The following is a 14,695-nucleotide window of genomic DNA, read 5'->3' on the forward strand; positions in this document are numbered from 1 at the left end:
GTTCCTGTTGACTTCTTAAGCTTCCGAACAGATTGTGTCCAGTGCGATTATCTACGTCCATCAACCTTATGGGGAAATGAATGGAATGTTTTTATTCATCTCCTTGACTCCGGGATAAAGGAAAACACCCTGAGTAAGAGGAAACAGAACTTCATTCGCTAAAAAAAGTCATAAAGTCAAATTATTCCATACCCAATTACTCTCAGAGAATGTACTGTTGGAGACAAGGCACAAAATTTCATGTCACAGTTCATCCAAAAGAAGGGGGGGAAATCTGAAGTTAAAACGTTAAAATTCTGTTTCATTTTACCCCAGCGAAGCTATGCCTTACTAATCGAAGATAAAATTACATACTAAACCGGTCTGTTGGTAAAATTGTACCAATATAAAGTGTTAGGGAAAGGGAAATTTAAAAACTGCAAAGATAAAAATTATCTTCTTCATGAAATAGATTCCATGATCAAGACTTAAAAAAATATTATTTTGTTGCATCATTACTACTCTCAGCAACATTCTAGGAAGTTTTGTTCCTTAAAAAAAGGAGATGAACTAGTTATTTCTAAGGTTTTAACTTCTTCCTCTTTAATCTTTTTTTAACTAAGCTGAAACATATAGTAATGTTGATAAGATTTTCTTGGATTTTTAAGATTTTGGCTTTTTAGACTAACAGGAGAAAGCAAGAAATTACATTTATGTTCCTAAACGCTCTTTAGGGGACAAAATATAGGGTTATGCGGTTAGTAAGACCGGAAAATTCAAACCAATTTGGGAAATTTGGCTTTCAGGGAAATAAGAAGAAGGAAGTCTGCATCATGTATGGTGATTCAATTTAAGAAAAATTAATTCAGTGTAAGATTTCGAAAGGTTTGACCCCCGAAAGTTGTGTCAATACTAAAAAAAATGTTCTACAATAAAAAAAAAATCTATTTTTAGTAACAACCAGCGGCAGTGAAACAAAAACTGATTTTTTATTAAATAAAAAACGTTTTTAAGATGGTTTCAAAAACATTCTAATGAGATGTAATTTGGTACAACTGAGGGGTAAAATATTCTTCATAGCTACAACAAATTAAAGTGGTCATTATTTCCTCACCTTCCCCTAATATTAGCAATATTTTCTGCACTTTTACTTAACAAAATTTTATAACTTAATGTTTTTTATCCCACACTATGTTTTAACTGTGTGACATGTTGAAAATGTTCCAATTCACAATTATTTCTTCAGAATTAAAACTTTTCTTCAGAAAATTTTATTACGTAAGTCTGCGTAACATTTCTTACTTGACAATATGTCCCATTTTTAAGAAGCTCAAAAGTGTTCTGATAATTTTGTAAATTTAGCTGTCAGAGCTATACAGTTGGATAGCTTGTTCAGTGCTGAAAGTAACAGTTGCGCAAGTCATAAAACCACAGATGTTCGAGTAAGCTGCTAAATAAAACATTCTGCGACAACACCTACACGACGAATGTATTCTTTGGGCTCACAGTGTGATTTTACGTTTTATCTGTTATGTCAATGACGATGCATGTTTTATAAGTTGCTGCGTCAGCCAAAATAGCATTAACTGCTAAAAACTGTTTGAGATTATCATTTTGGGAGGAGGGCTTTAAATGAGGAAAGTCATTGCTTCCAAATTGTTTTGAATGCGTATTTATTTATTAATAAATGCGATCGTATATAAACTAAAAATAATTTGTACTTCATTTGAGATGTTAGTCACAGCTAAAGTTCAAATATATTTCCATAAATCTCTTTAGCTTTCCTTTATTATTATTGTTGTTGTTTTCGTTGTTTATGTTATAATAAGAAACTTTTTTTTAGTCAAAATTTTGAGCCACATAGAGAATTTTAGCAAATTTGGGAGCAAAATTCAATTAGTCTATAAAATCAAATATTTCTAAGGCTCAAATAACAAATTCAAATTTGTTTTACATTAATTTCATAGCGGTTTTCAGGTTATTTGATGTTAGCATACGAACTACAATAATATTTTTAAATTTTTCATCATTTTAAAACTAAGAACGAAATGTTTGGGATATTTGTTTGAATTATCTGCAACAAATAAAGCATTTGAGTTATTTAACGCTACTCTTTTTTAAAGTATAGGGTAACGGTTTCTGGGGGAGGGGGACTCTCGTCAAATTAATTAGATTTGAATTAAGCTTCTGCATCCTTTATTGTTTATATCTCATTTTGTAACGGATGATCTTAAAAAACTTAAACATTGCTTAACCTTAGTGCTAAGCAACATTTAACAAACAAGCAATTTTTATTTAAAACGTTTTGCATCTCTGTATCTTTGGATTCAAATATTATTTCAATTACATAACCATATTTAGTGTGCTTTACACTAGTTAAAAAAAAAAACTACGTATTTTCATACTTTGTATTTTTACATTTGAAACGTTCTTCTGAAAAGTTACCTATGTGCTCTACATTCAAAAATAGCTTTTTCTGCGTAGGACAAGAACAAAGTTTCATCATTCGTTAGAACAACTGCCGAAAGTATTGTTTAAACTATTTTCTATCGGAAAGAAATTAAGAATAGAGATAGCTTCAAATCTTATAAAAATTCGTTAAACAAAAAATGATTCAAAAGTAATTTAAGTTACTTGAAAAAAAAATTAAAAAATAATCGAAAGTAGGCTTTTGAAAGGGGGAAAACGTGACTTTCATTCTGTCAGTGAGATTGAAGCAATGGTAAGTTTTTGTTAGCTTTTATCAAATAAACATACTTATGAAAAAACACTAGAACTCTGAAGAAACCATCTACTGTGTGTGTATTAATAAAATATATGTCTAAATACAACATTAAATTCATTCAAAAGGATCTTTTTTTTCTCTCAAAAACAATGAACAAAACCATAGAGTAAAACTTTCGGACGAAAGACAATGAATAACAATAAAGATAAAGTGGATTTTTTAATCTTAGATTGATTCTTTGATCCTTTTAACCAACAAATCGCGTTAAGAAAAATAATATCACGGAGTTTATCCACCTTCCCGTTTTTTTTTACTGCAAAAGCATTTTGAATGAAAGCTTCGCGCTTAGGTCTTTTGTCCAGTTTAATATAATTTAGATGAATGATTTTTTGTTCCCAAAGCATATTCTGATTCGAAAACTATTAAAATCATATTTTTTATTTACAAAGAATATTTCTAGTTTCCTTAATTTAAGTAAAGGGTATATTTTTGACTAAATATTATTATTGTTATTTTATTACATAAAATCTTACGGAAAAGTCCGAAAGCGTGCAACTGCCGTTACACGATAATGATTGCTTCCACGTATATTTCCTGAAGAGGGAAAACAAAGAATATCGAGTACTTATCATTACAGTTCCCTCTATCGCTACTGTCTTTCGTCGAGTGGCCACCTTCTCATAAAATCTTTTCTCAAAAACAAAAAAACAAAAAAAAGAAAGAAAAGAAGAGAAAAGGAGAAACTATTTACAGCAAGAAGTTCGCCTAAAGTTACTCAATGATTTTTAGCGATGCTTCTAACAAACAAAAAAAAAAAGAAAAGAAAAGGAGAAACTATTTACAGCAACAAGTTCGCCTAAAGTTACTCTATGATTTTTAGCGATGCTTCTAACCATCATACTATTATCTTAAAAAGAAAGGTCTAGTTTAGTGTGGTGGAAATAGAAAATTTTAGTTTAGGGCTGATACTGAGTGTTTCGAGGTCACGAGGTATGACTTTATCCAAAACTGCTTGTTTTAAAATGTCAGTTTCAGAATTTTTGCGAAAATTGAATTAGTTTTGATTACCAAATTTTTTTCTTACACGAACATTAGATGTATACACAACTTTTCCTACCTAAGTGATTAAAAAATATATACGCAAAAATTTTTTAATTTTTTTCAAAAAATGTCAATTTTTACATATTTTGCGAAATTTCAAGGGGCAGGCGGGGGATCTAAATATATTTTGATTTCCAAAATTTTTTCACACGAACATTTGATGCCAATACACAACTGTTCCCACCACAGGTATTTTCGATTAAAAAAAAAAGTTAACATAAGCCCACCCTTATACTCATGACCTGAAAACCATCGTCATTTCCACCCCTGGTTTCGAAAAGATTTGCATTTCTTTGCTGAATACGTACGTACAACTTCAAATTCTCGCTTGTCAATATCGTCTTCGCTTCCATGATTTTTTTTCCATCTTCATTAACTTGAATTTGAGCTGTAATATCCTCGGAAGTTTTTTGTGTGATAACGTTGGAATTGATAACTTTTAAGTAATTTTCAAATGCTTCTCAACTCCGCAAATTGAAAACAACTGAAAACAGTCACCACTTGTTTTCAGGAGTTAGGAGTCATCAGTTTCGATTGACTTCTGAATATTAAAGGAATTTTCCAAGAAAAGATTTTAGCTTGAATTCAATAAAATTTGTACGAATCACAAAAATATTGCTCGCTTTAAGCGGGGTTTATTCGCTAAAAGCGAGTTTTGCTCCCATAGACTTAATATTGTATCAACCAAATATTTCTCATTTCTTCGCTAAATCCAGGTTCTCGTAAAATCAGGACTTGTTATAAGCGAGTTTAACTATACTCCCATTGCTTTGCATTACAGTAAAAATGTTCACAAAATGCAAAAAAAAAAAAAAAAAAAAAAAAGATTGAAATTGATATCATAGAATTGATAAGCTAAACATAATTAATGATCTATCATTTAAAATACTAGAATAAGTGATCAACAGTGTTTGCGATCAGGGAAATCGAATAATATATTAATTAGAAAATGTAACAAAATCCTACTTTTACAGATACTTGCCATATTTGACAAATGACTGGAAGGGAAAAAAGATGACTCATCAAAAGCCTATTGCTTTGCCGTACGAAGTTCCTCAAAGCCATGGTTTATTGATTCAGAACGCTCGAACAAAGTTTATTTACAATAATATTCTAACCCGATTCAAAGTATAAAAAATCAATTTTTAAAACTCTATTCGTACTTAACCTCCGTTTTTGTCAAAGTTAACTCAAAATGTTTAATAAAATTTAAATTGAAGTGCTCGGGAAAATGTTTATCGGTTTTAGAAACTTTAAGATTATATTTAAAAGAGCAATATGTAAATATTATTTCTTACCATTTCTTTTGAGTGAATGAACGTTGCTCATCGTCAATAAGAAGCGTTTTTTTTTTTTTTTTAATTTCTTCGAAATAAAGAAAAATAAATCTTTGGCAAAAAAAAAAACTGAAAATGCACTTGATTATTTGAAATTTATAGGAAAAAGAAATATAAAAGAAAACAAAAATAATATGGATCCATAAAATGGAGTCATGTAAGTACTATTTGTAAGTAGTATTATTAACAAATAATGTTATTATCCTGATTAGTTTAATATTTTATAGGCATGGAAAGACTCCACCTTTAGCGTTTTGGTTTAAAAAGTTTCTTTTACCCCCAGTGCCTATCAGGCGGCTTGCGACTCACCTGTGGGAGTTTTTCCATCAAGAATGTTTTGTATACACAGAGTTAAATAGCCGAACAAGCACATATCCCTTAATCTACGACCGGTACAAAGAGTAGTGATGCGTTTTCTGGAACATTTGTCTACGCAATCTGCTTTCAGTGACTTGTTTCGGATAATTTTAAGCTTTTGATGCGTGCAACTACTGACTTAGAAACACCTGTTAAATTTGAAATAGCATTCTAGAAATGTACGGAGGGGTGTAGTAATGCTTTTATTTTCCTACATTTTCTAGGGGACGTGTCTGAAGTCCTGCCTATTCTTAAAAAAACTTTTGACACTATCAAACAATAAAAATCAAACATTAAAATTTACTCACAAAATGTAGCAACATTGCTTTATTAATAAGGGTTACTTACGTATTAACTATAGCAGACACCAAAACTTTTGGAGAAGTATTTATAGAATGCTCAATATATATTCTCGCGACAACAGCTGTTTTTTTCCTACTAGAGACTAAATCAGGAATATCCTCAATCATTTCTAAAATGACGCAGTCTGGTAGTGTTGCCACTTCTAAAAAACAATAATAATGATACCAGCTGCTATGCAGAATATAAAGAAAAATTGTGGTTCGTGGTGTATTTCTTCAAAAAAAGTTTGTAAACTTGAAAATACGAGAATTTGAGTAGTGTCCCTAAATATTTGGTCACCCACTGTATATATGCACATATATATATATATATATATATATGAAAAAAAACATTTTGGCCTATACATCTTTTTAAATTATTTCTTCGACACTTGCCACATAAATTCTAATTTTCGGTAGAAACTTGTTCTGCTCTGGAAAAACATGATTTTGATAATAATTACATGGGAAGCCTTTCTGCGTAGATAGAAATTTTGGTATTCAAGGGGCCAAGAGACAAATTGCATTATGATTGAAAACAATGCCATTTAACTTTTATCAGCATAGTCTATTAATTGGACATTTCCAAAAGGCAGAATTATTTTGAAAACAATAAGCAATTTTTCGGAGATGAAAATATATCGAAATGAATTACTAGGCAATAAATATTTAACATTAAAATTGATTGTCTAATGCTATTGCAAAAAAAAAAAGTTTTCTTCTTTATTAATTAGAAAATTGAATCTCTTTTCAAAATTGATTACGGCGTGGTTCAAGGTGATTATAACATAAACTGCAAGAGGTACAATCAGCTTCAGTTGCAGCTGTTTAATAAAAAAATTAAATTTCCATCGTTTTAGAATTATTTATTTTGACATTTTATTCCTCTACGGTAGTGAACAAAGTTTCCAAAAAGTAAACTGGAGTAAAAGATCTGATCTTTTTATTTGTTGAGCAATGTGTAAATTTTAATGAGAAAATAAAGCACTTTGTGCAACATATTTGTGCTCGTAACATATCGCCAACAAATTTAAGTGGATCATCTAATCAAATTTAAGTCAAAAAAACATTTTGGTATTAACTTATTTTTAAAACGAAATATTTAATGTTAATGAGATAAAATGCGAGGGAGCATATGATGTGGGTAAAATGTGGCGAAATAGCTCAGGAGGAGGCTTTACTGCAAATGTAATTGCTTCAGCTATTAAACGTATGTAGCTGAAAAATTAAAATTTGTACTTTTTATCACCGGTCTACTTCTAAGTCACATTTAGTTTTTTTTCACTAACCACAGTAAACTCTCGATTATCCGCGGAATAGTAACCACCATGGCCATGGTAACTGCGAAAAAGCGAATTCGCGCATAGTCCGCAAAATAGGTTTAAAAAAAAACATTTGTAATGTATGCAATAACTTAAAAAATCTATAACACTCACATACATTTAAGCTGTACTTAAAACGATAATATGGAAAAGTGTGCATAAAAGCTTTAAAAAAAAAAAAAATTAAAAAAAAAAAAAGATCCTCATTATTGCAAGCTGATTATACACATACGCGAAATAATCGTCCTATATCAAACTAGGTAACACCGAAAACGTATAGGGGAGGGGAAGCTTTTAGAACAAAACTGGTCCGGTTACTCGTTTACTCACGTAAGTGCTACAGATCAAGAAATCAGAAATTAGTGTAAATCTAAAGTTTGTTTAAAATTTGAAATTTCATTCAGCAATTGTGTGTGAAAATCCCCCCTCCCATCAAAACTGAAATTTCGGGGCGTCCCTGATTGTATGATTGGGTAGGATAAATAATTTTGATGCATTTAACTGCATTAAATGAAAGTTATTTCGATATGTTGTTTCAATATAACTTCAATGTTATCAGCGTATACTATTCAACAACCCTTAGTAAGAGCATAGCTCCTGTAGTCCCGCGACTGCCCTTTTATTCTCTCTCTCTCTCTCTCTCTTTTTAATAAAAAAAACATATCACTCTAACGAGTGGGTTTGAACCACCGACCATTCAGTTATGAAGAAAAATAATATTTTGGAGATAATTGAGGCGTTAACGTTCTGCAATTCGCAAAATAATCATTTTCGACACGCGCTGCAGTCTTTTTTAACCCCCGACACACAAAGAAAGGGCGTTACAAGTTTGACGTGTCTGTGTATCTGTGTGTGTGTATCTGTCTGTAGCACTCTTGTGCCTAAACGGATGGACCGAGTTTGAAAGAAAAAAAAAGTGCTCGAAAGGAGAGTTAATCGAGAGTGTAGGTTGCGTCTTCAGATGGCATTAATTAACGAAGATCTAAATTAAAAACCGCTAAAAGTTTTTCGCAACTTTTGCGGTGAAAATATATTTAAAAATTTAAAAATTTAGTGGCAGAATAAAGAGCATTTTTTTCTATGTCTGATAGACTATTTTTGGAACTTCCATGTAATATAGAATATGAATTTTAACGTTTTTTTCAAGCCAATTTTAAATACTACTAAAAGTTTTTATTCACGCGATTGGTAACCGAATTCATTGTGGGCCGACAAAGAAAGAAAACGCAAATGTTGATCTGCTGCCAGTTTATCTTTATATATTAATAGGCAAGCCGTTTTCTTTCGGTACCGATTCTTCCTCTGTTTGTGAACCGATTTCCTTCATTATTTTTTCGTTCAGTAGCTATTGCCGAGTTTTAGTGTCATCAACAAAAATTTTTGAAATCGAACGCTAATTAACGGAGATATTAACTAAAAACACATTTTCGTCCTAAATGGCTCTTTCCACGCGAACGGATGGTCCAACTTTTTTCGAATTTGATACGGTTGGAAAGGTCTTAAAAAAACACTCCTAAAGAAAAAATTGTCAGGGCACCTAAAGTGAAATAACCTAAATCCACTGGGAAAAAAAGTTACAAGCGTTTTTTAGTTAGTGACACTCGAAAATTTTAATTTTATCTCTTTTCCATTGTTGAAATTTATTGTTGGAAGCGTGAAACATTAAGTTTTAATTCATTTTTTAAACCGCTTTTTCTACACAAAAAATGCATTTTAGTGCTTCGAGCTTGGTATGGTTGGAAAGCTCGTGAAAAATACTTTGAAACAAGTTCGATTCGGTTTTACCGTTCGAAAACGCCAACCCGCTTAAATGGCTAGAAAAAGCGCTAGAAGCAATTAAAAGTTGGTGAAAATCCATTTTTATTTGCTTTTTGCAATTTATTTGAGTGAAGAAATTGTTGGATAATATTATGCGTTGCCATTTCTCGCTTTAGCATAAAGAAATCAAATTCTTGCATTTATTTTTATTATTGAGGATTTTGGGTAACTGCGGGCATTTAAAATATTTTCCTTTTGATTATATCTTCACGATTTTAATACCTGCATTTGCTATCGCCACAAACTGATCTTAAGGTGTGTAACTTTTGATAAAATTGGTGTAGTATTACGACGCCCAGTGCTTTCGCATGGACATGGTATAGTAGAGTTGCCACGAGTAGAGTTCATTCATTTGTTACTTGGAAATTTATATTTCTAATGACTATTGACGAAGAAGCAACTTACTCAAAAATAGTAGACGTTTTATAGGTAATATTGTTCACACAGAAGTTTTACGTATAAACTGAGTTTTGATGCTTCATTTCATACCGGAAGATTTCGAAAATTGGATAATTGGCGATTTTTATTTATCTATTTTTACCCATTGGCGTCAAATTTTTTGTTCTCAATGCCAGCGCGAATAATGTTTTTCCTTTGCATACGTAAACAAAGAGTAGGAAAATATCTATTTGCATAGGTTTAGCACGAAGCAACATAGTATTCAAAATAAGATTATTCAAGCCAAGAACTTTGATGACCACACCAATTTCGCAATGGGGTTGCTTCATTCAGTCAAAAACTACTACTTTTAGTCACTGAAATTGATAGAATAAGCAAATAAATAAATAAATAAATAAATAAATAAATAACAGCGAGCCAGGAAAAACTTCTATTTTCCCAACAGTTATGTTTTATTAATCTTTTTAAATGTCCCATTTTGAAAATAAGGCGTGGTCTTTATGACGTTACAAGTGATGTATTTTGGCGCGCTACTCAATTGCCGTGCTAAATGTTCACGCTTTGCTGTCAACCGCGTTTCCTGATTATGATAATTTGCGAAGTGCGCTATTAGCATTAGTGAATGGCATTTCATTCATCGCTTTTGATTGTGCCATGTGCAGAAGCGTAAAAAATGAATTTCAATCTGCGCACCAATTAAAATAATTGATAAAAAATATTAATTTTTTTTTTTCAAATTATGTAAAATATAGTTAAAACCCATGTTTTTAAACATCTTTTTTCAGAAAAAAATAATTTTAAAATTTCGGAAATGACCCCATTACCAAAATATCCCCTTTCATCTATTTATTTTGAGGTTAACAGAAAAAAAGCAAAATTGGAATAAATGATTACTGCTTGGTATTGTGTGTACGTATGAAAATTGTATGTTTCCAGATATGCAGTAAACATGAGGAACAGTAGAAATACAAATGTTGGGAATAGTTAAATTCATACACGTTTTTTTCAAATATTCATTTATGAATATGGCCGAATTTCGACCACTGGGCGAACACACGTATTTGTTAACAAATAAAGTACTTGTAGTTGATTTTTAATACTATAAGGTTTTTAAAAGAATTTTCATATTTTTCTCTTGATTCTACATTTGCGACTCAGTCGGGGAATTTTAAATTTTTGATTTTAGTTGCTTGTTGTCATGAAGCTCGTGTATGCGCAGCGAGAATACTAGTGATGATGAGTTACCGTCTCATTGGGCACTTGCAAGTACGCATAACATGGGAACTTGTAGCCTCTCATTTGATTATTTAAATGCTATTTCTTTAATAGTTTTTCTCTCCCATTTTGAACGTAAATGTAGTACTTTATTAAAATGGGCGTGTTCCGTGAGCGGACCAAACCTGATTTTCGTGAAAGCACCCACCGTATTATCATTACATGACAGAAACTTTGCATTTTATGCAACAAGAATACTGAGATGGACAGAGATCATTTGCCTAAGAGTTTAGACTTATCCTGTATGTTCCTAAGTGATTCTTGCATCTTCGCTTCGCTACCTTTCTTGTTGCGGAGGAAAGGTTGTTTCCCTACCTTTCTTCCAAAAGAAGTACTGGAACACCCGATAAGGTCAATATTGTCGAGTCAGGGAGTTCGTGCAGAAGAGTTGTACTGCATCGCTCAGGCCCAGTTAAATGCAATAACTGTCATATTTCTATATTTTTTTATATCATCTTTTTAGCTTCAATCTCATGCTCCGTAGCGAATAGAGGTCAATGGTGTATAATCAAGCGTCTTAACAAAAAAAAAAACTTTTCATGCAGTAAGCATCTGAGAAATAACTCCGTAATCTATTTATTATTATTATTATTATTAATATTTTATGTTTCGGTGTGGGCTGAAAATGAAATAAAGTAAACCATTTTAGTAAATTTATGAATGAAATATGAAGAATCAGGCTCTCGTTTAGTTCAAAAATGAAGGGCCTCTTAAATCTTCCTTTTCTGCATTACTAACAAATTAAAAAACTATTTTTGCGTTACCTTTTTTCCAATCGTATTCTAGAATTCACGTTGCATTTAAATAGATAGAGGTATATTGTTATTTAAAAAATGCCATAAGAAATTAAATGTCATGTTAAAGAAACAAAATATGTAAAATAAATAAATAAATACGCGTTAAGAAAGTATTTAACTTTGCTATTTTTTAAAAAATATTCTTGTGCTTTTAATCGGTGATTTAAAGAATCGTATGGTTCTATGGTTATTCGAATTTGTCTTTATTTTTAGCTTTTAATAATACATGTTTAATGAAAAAATCACAGAAAGAGGGAGTTTAAGTATTATCATTTTATAAATTATAGTTAATTCTGTGATTTAATGAATCGTGTGTTTTTCTGAATTTTTATCTATTTATCGTTTTTAGAATGCATATTTATTTTTCTAAAAACCTCTGCACAAAGAGGAAGTTTAAGTTGGAAATCTTTTATATTTTGAAAGTATCTTTGAGCAAGTTCGAGTTTTTTTGAAAACGAAGATATTTCTAAACTTTTAGAAAATTTAATTTTTAACTCAAGGGAATTTGAATAAAATTAGAAATTGAGAACACCAATAGAAAATTACAATTATTTTTATCTATTCGAATTTCTGTTGCCATTGGTTCGTTTTCCTTAATTGTCAATTTTCTGATATTGAACAAAAACAAAAGTCTTACCTTGGTGTAAGCGAGAGGAAGAGTTCTAGAAATAAGCCACAGAGGAGTTTGATGACCTTCGTTATGCAACAACTGTCATACAGCGATCCAAAAGACGACTTTTCATGGACGGCGCACCGCGGAAAATGAGTACCCATACTCAAAATTGAAGAAGTAGTAGTTTTCGCGCAAACCTGCGTCCGAAATCCTTTCCAGAGTCTGCTCCACGCAGCTCCCCTCTCCCCACCCGCCACCCACGGCGCATTTGTTGCTGCTTGGCACCCCTTTCTCTGCAAAAGAAGCCCCGCCTCTTTGGTGTCGCTCGTCACAACTTTCCTGAGTATTTCATTTGGCTGAAATGCATCACAAATCTCAAGTTAATAAACTGGTGAATGAATTTCTTTTTGTGTGGGACGATCTCTTCCTTCCCCGTAGCTAATCTTTTTGTTCGTCTCCTCATTTTTGAAATAGTTGCGGGTGCAGTTTGAATCTTTAATTTCGAAAGCCCTGCGAAGGATTTTGAAGCTTCCTCGATTTTTAAATCCCTACGAAGGATTTTAAAGCTTCCTGTGAAACATTTTTTTTTTTTTTAATTTCTTGGATTGATTAATTTTTTAATGTTCCTTACGCCAAGTGCTTTAGTTGGCTGGTTTCTTGCAACTCCAGAAACACGGGCCTGAAATTCTGATTGCTTGTTATAAAATGTTAAATTTTTTTAATTATTTAACTGGTGAAGGAACTTCTTTCTGTGTGGGACGATTCCCTCCTCCCCGGTCACTAATCTTTATGTTCGCTTTCTCATTTTTGAGCTAGTCGCGGGATGCGGTCTGAACCTTTAATTTCGAAAGCCCCACGAAGGAGTTTGAAGCTTTCTGTGAAACATCTTTAAAAAAAAAAAAAATAAAAAAATAAAAATGAAATAAAAATAAAAATAAAAAAACTTGGATTTATTAATTTTTCAATGTTCCTTACACCGAGTGCTTTAGTTGGATGGTTTGTTGTAACTCCAGAAACACGTGACTGAAATTCTGAATGCTAGTTATAAAATGTTAAAATTTTTATTGTTTAACTGGTGAAGGAATTTCTTCCTGTGGAGAGGGATTCCCTCTACAAAAATATTGTTTTTGTAAGAACAATAATCTTCTCACTTTCGGCATTTTTGGCTCATCATTCTGGTAGCCGAAATAAAGCGACGCTGCAGCGTGCTTCGCAGGCGTTTTGAGAATGCCTGCAGACTATTTCATAGATGGGAGACAAAATAATCTGAAATTTTTAAAGAAAACAATTCTCAAATATCAGCCAAAAATTATTTGTACCGTATTTTCTACGATATAATCCACGACAGCGTGTACTTGCATTGGCGTCTTATTCTTAAGTATTTTCTCGGGGTTGGTTTAGAGTTTACAATTAATCTAATGTCAGTTTATCTTGCAGACATTTTTTTATTTGCGTCGCAGTCTACTGAAACTAATTCTCCGGTCTATAAATCAACTAGGCGGCAAAGTGTCACAGATTCATTTAACGCTGTTAATTTATAGAGATCGAAATTTTAAAAAAATATATATATATATACCAAATTTTTACTGATAACAAAAGAGAATTCATGTCTTTAGTCATATAGTCACGTTTGACTGAACTCTTATGATTGATCATAGACCAAAATCTCTTTTTTTTACTGTACACATGTCCTGATAAATTTGTGTAATAGGGGAAAATGAGCTTACGATTTCAGAACCTTACGAGTAACATATGGGAAAATACTAAAGTCATTTAGCGTAATTAATATATTACAGACCCCGATTGGACATTCATGACAGAAAATTTCCATAACTTTTACAATACTTCAATTCCGGAGTAATAGAAATTAGTAATCAAAAAAAAAATCTCTTTGCTTATTTTAAAAGGTTCAATTTTCAAACTACGGTATTTGTTTTTTAAATTATTATTGATTTTCTCTGGACAAGATTGAGATTTGGGCTACTTATTTTTACAAAGAGTTGAAAATTACGTATGGAAAAAATCAATGTGTGAGAATATACAACCATTTTCGAGTAATGTAAGAAATAGGAGTAAATTTCACATAGATCTATGTAAATTAAAAGCGGAGAAAAGACAGAGAGACATTCGATTTTTTTTTTAACTTTTAAGATCAGGCATTAATTTATACGACAGATAAAATTTCCACGCATGAGATTTACAAATTATTATTATTTTTTTTAGACGATGATGAATAAAGATATATCAGATTGTCGTTCACGTATTCCACTTATTACAAGTGCATACACTAAAACCTGTTTTTGTTCTCTTTTGTTTTTTATGCGGTATATAAAAATTTCAATCAGATTGGGACTCAATTGATGAAATTATTTATAAAACGGGTGAACGGTAGTATCTTCAAGTGACGACAAGGGTACCCCGATGAGAGGTCACTGTGACCTCCCAAAACTTTCCTTTTTCGGAAAATTTTGTCTGACGATTTGGCGAAATTATCATCACTTGGTTCATTTTGATTATGTTTAAAGAAGCAATTCCTTGTAATTTAGTAAGTTTTTGGGTTATTTTCTACGTGAGACTTTTTTTATGCGGTTCCTATAAACCAAATTAAAAAAAAAAACAAAAAAAACTGGG

General features: G+C 31.6%; 1 protein-coding gene across 1 annotated transcript in view; it reads right to left on the reverse strand.

The window, feature by feature from the left end:
* LOC129217188 (uncharacterized) overlaps window positions 1–12,208 on the reverse strand; it is a 188,734-nt gene extending 176,526 nt beyond the window's left edge. Inside the window, exon 1 of the mRNA XM_054851451.1 lies at window positions 12,089–12,208. The gene's annotated coding sequence lies outside the window, so the exon portion shown is untranslated. The remainder of the gene's footprint in view (window positions 1–12,088) is intronic.
* Window positions 12,209–14,695: the final 2,487 nt, after the last annotated feature.

Source organism: Uloborus diversus, chromosome 2 (genome assembly GCF_026930045.1).
Source record: "Uloborus diversus isolate 005 chromosome 2, Udiv.v.3.1, whole genome shotgun sequence".
In the NCBI taxonomy this organism is placed as follows: Eukaryota; Metazoa; Arthropoda; class Arachnida; order Araneae; family Uloboridae; genus Uloborus; species Uloborus diversus.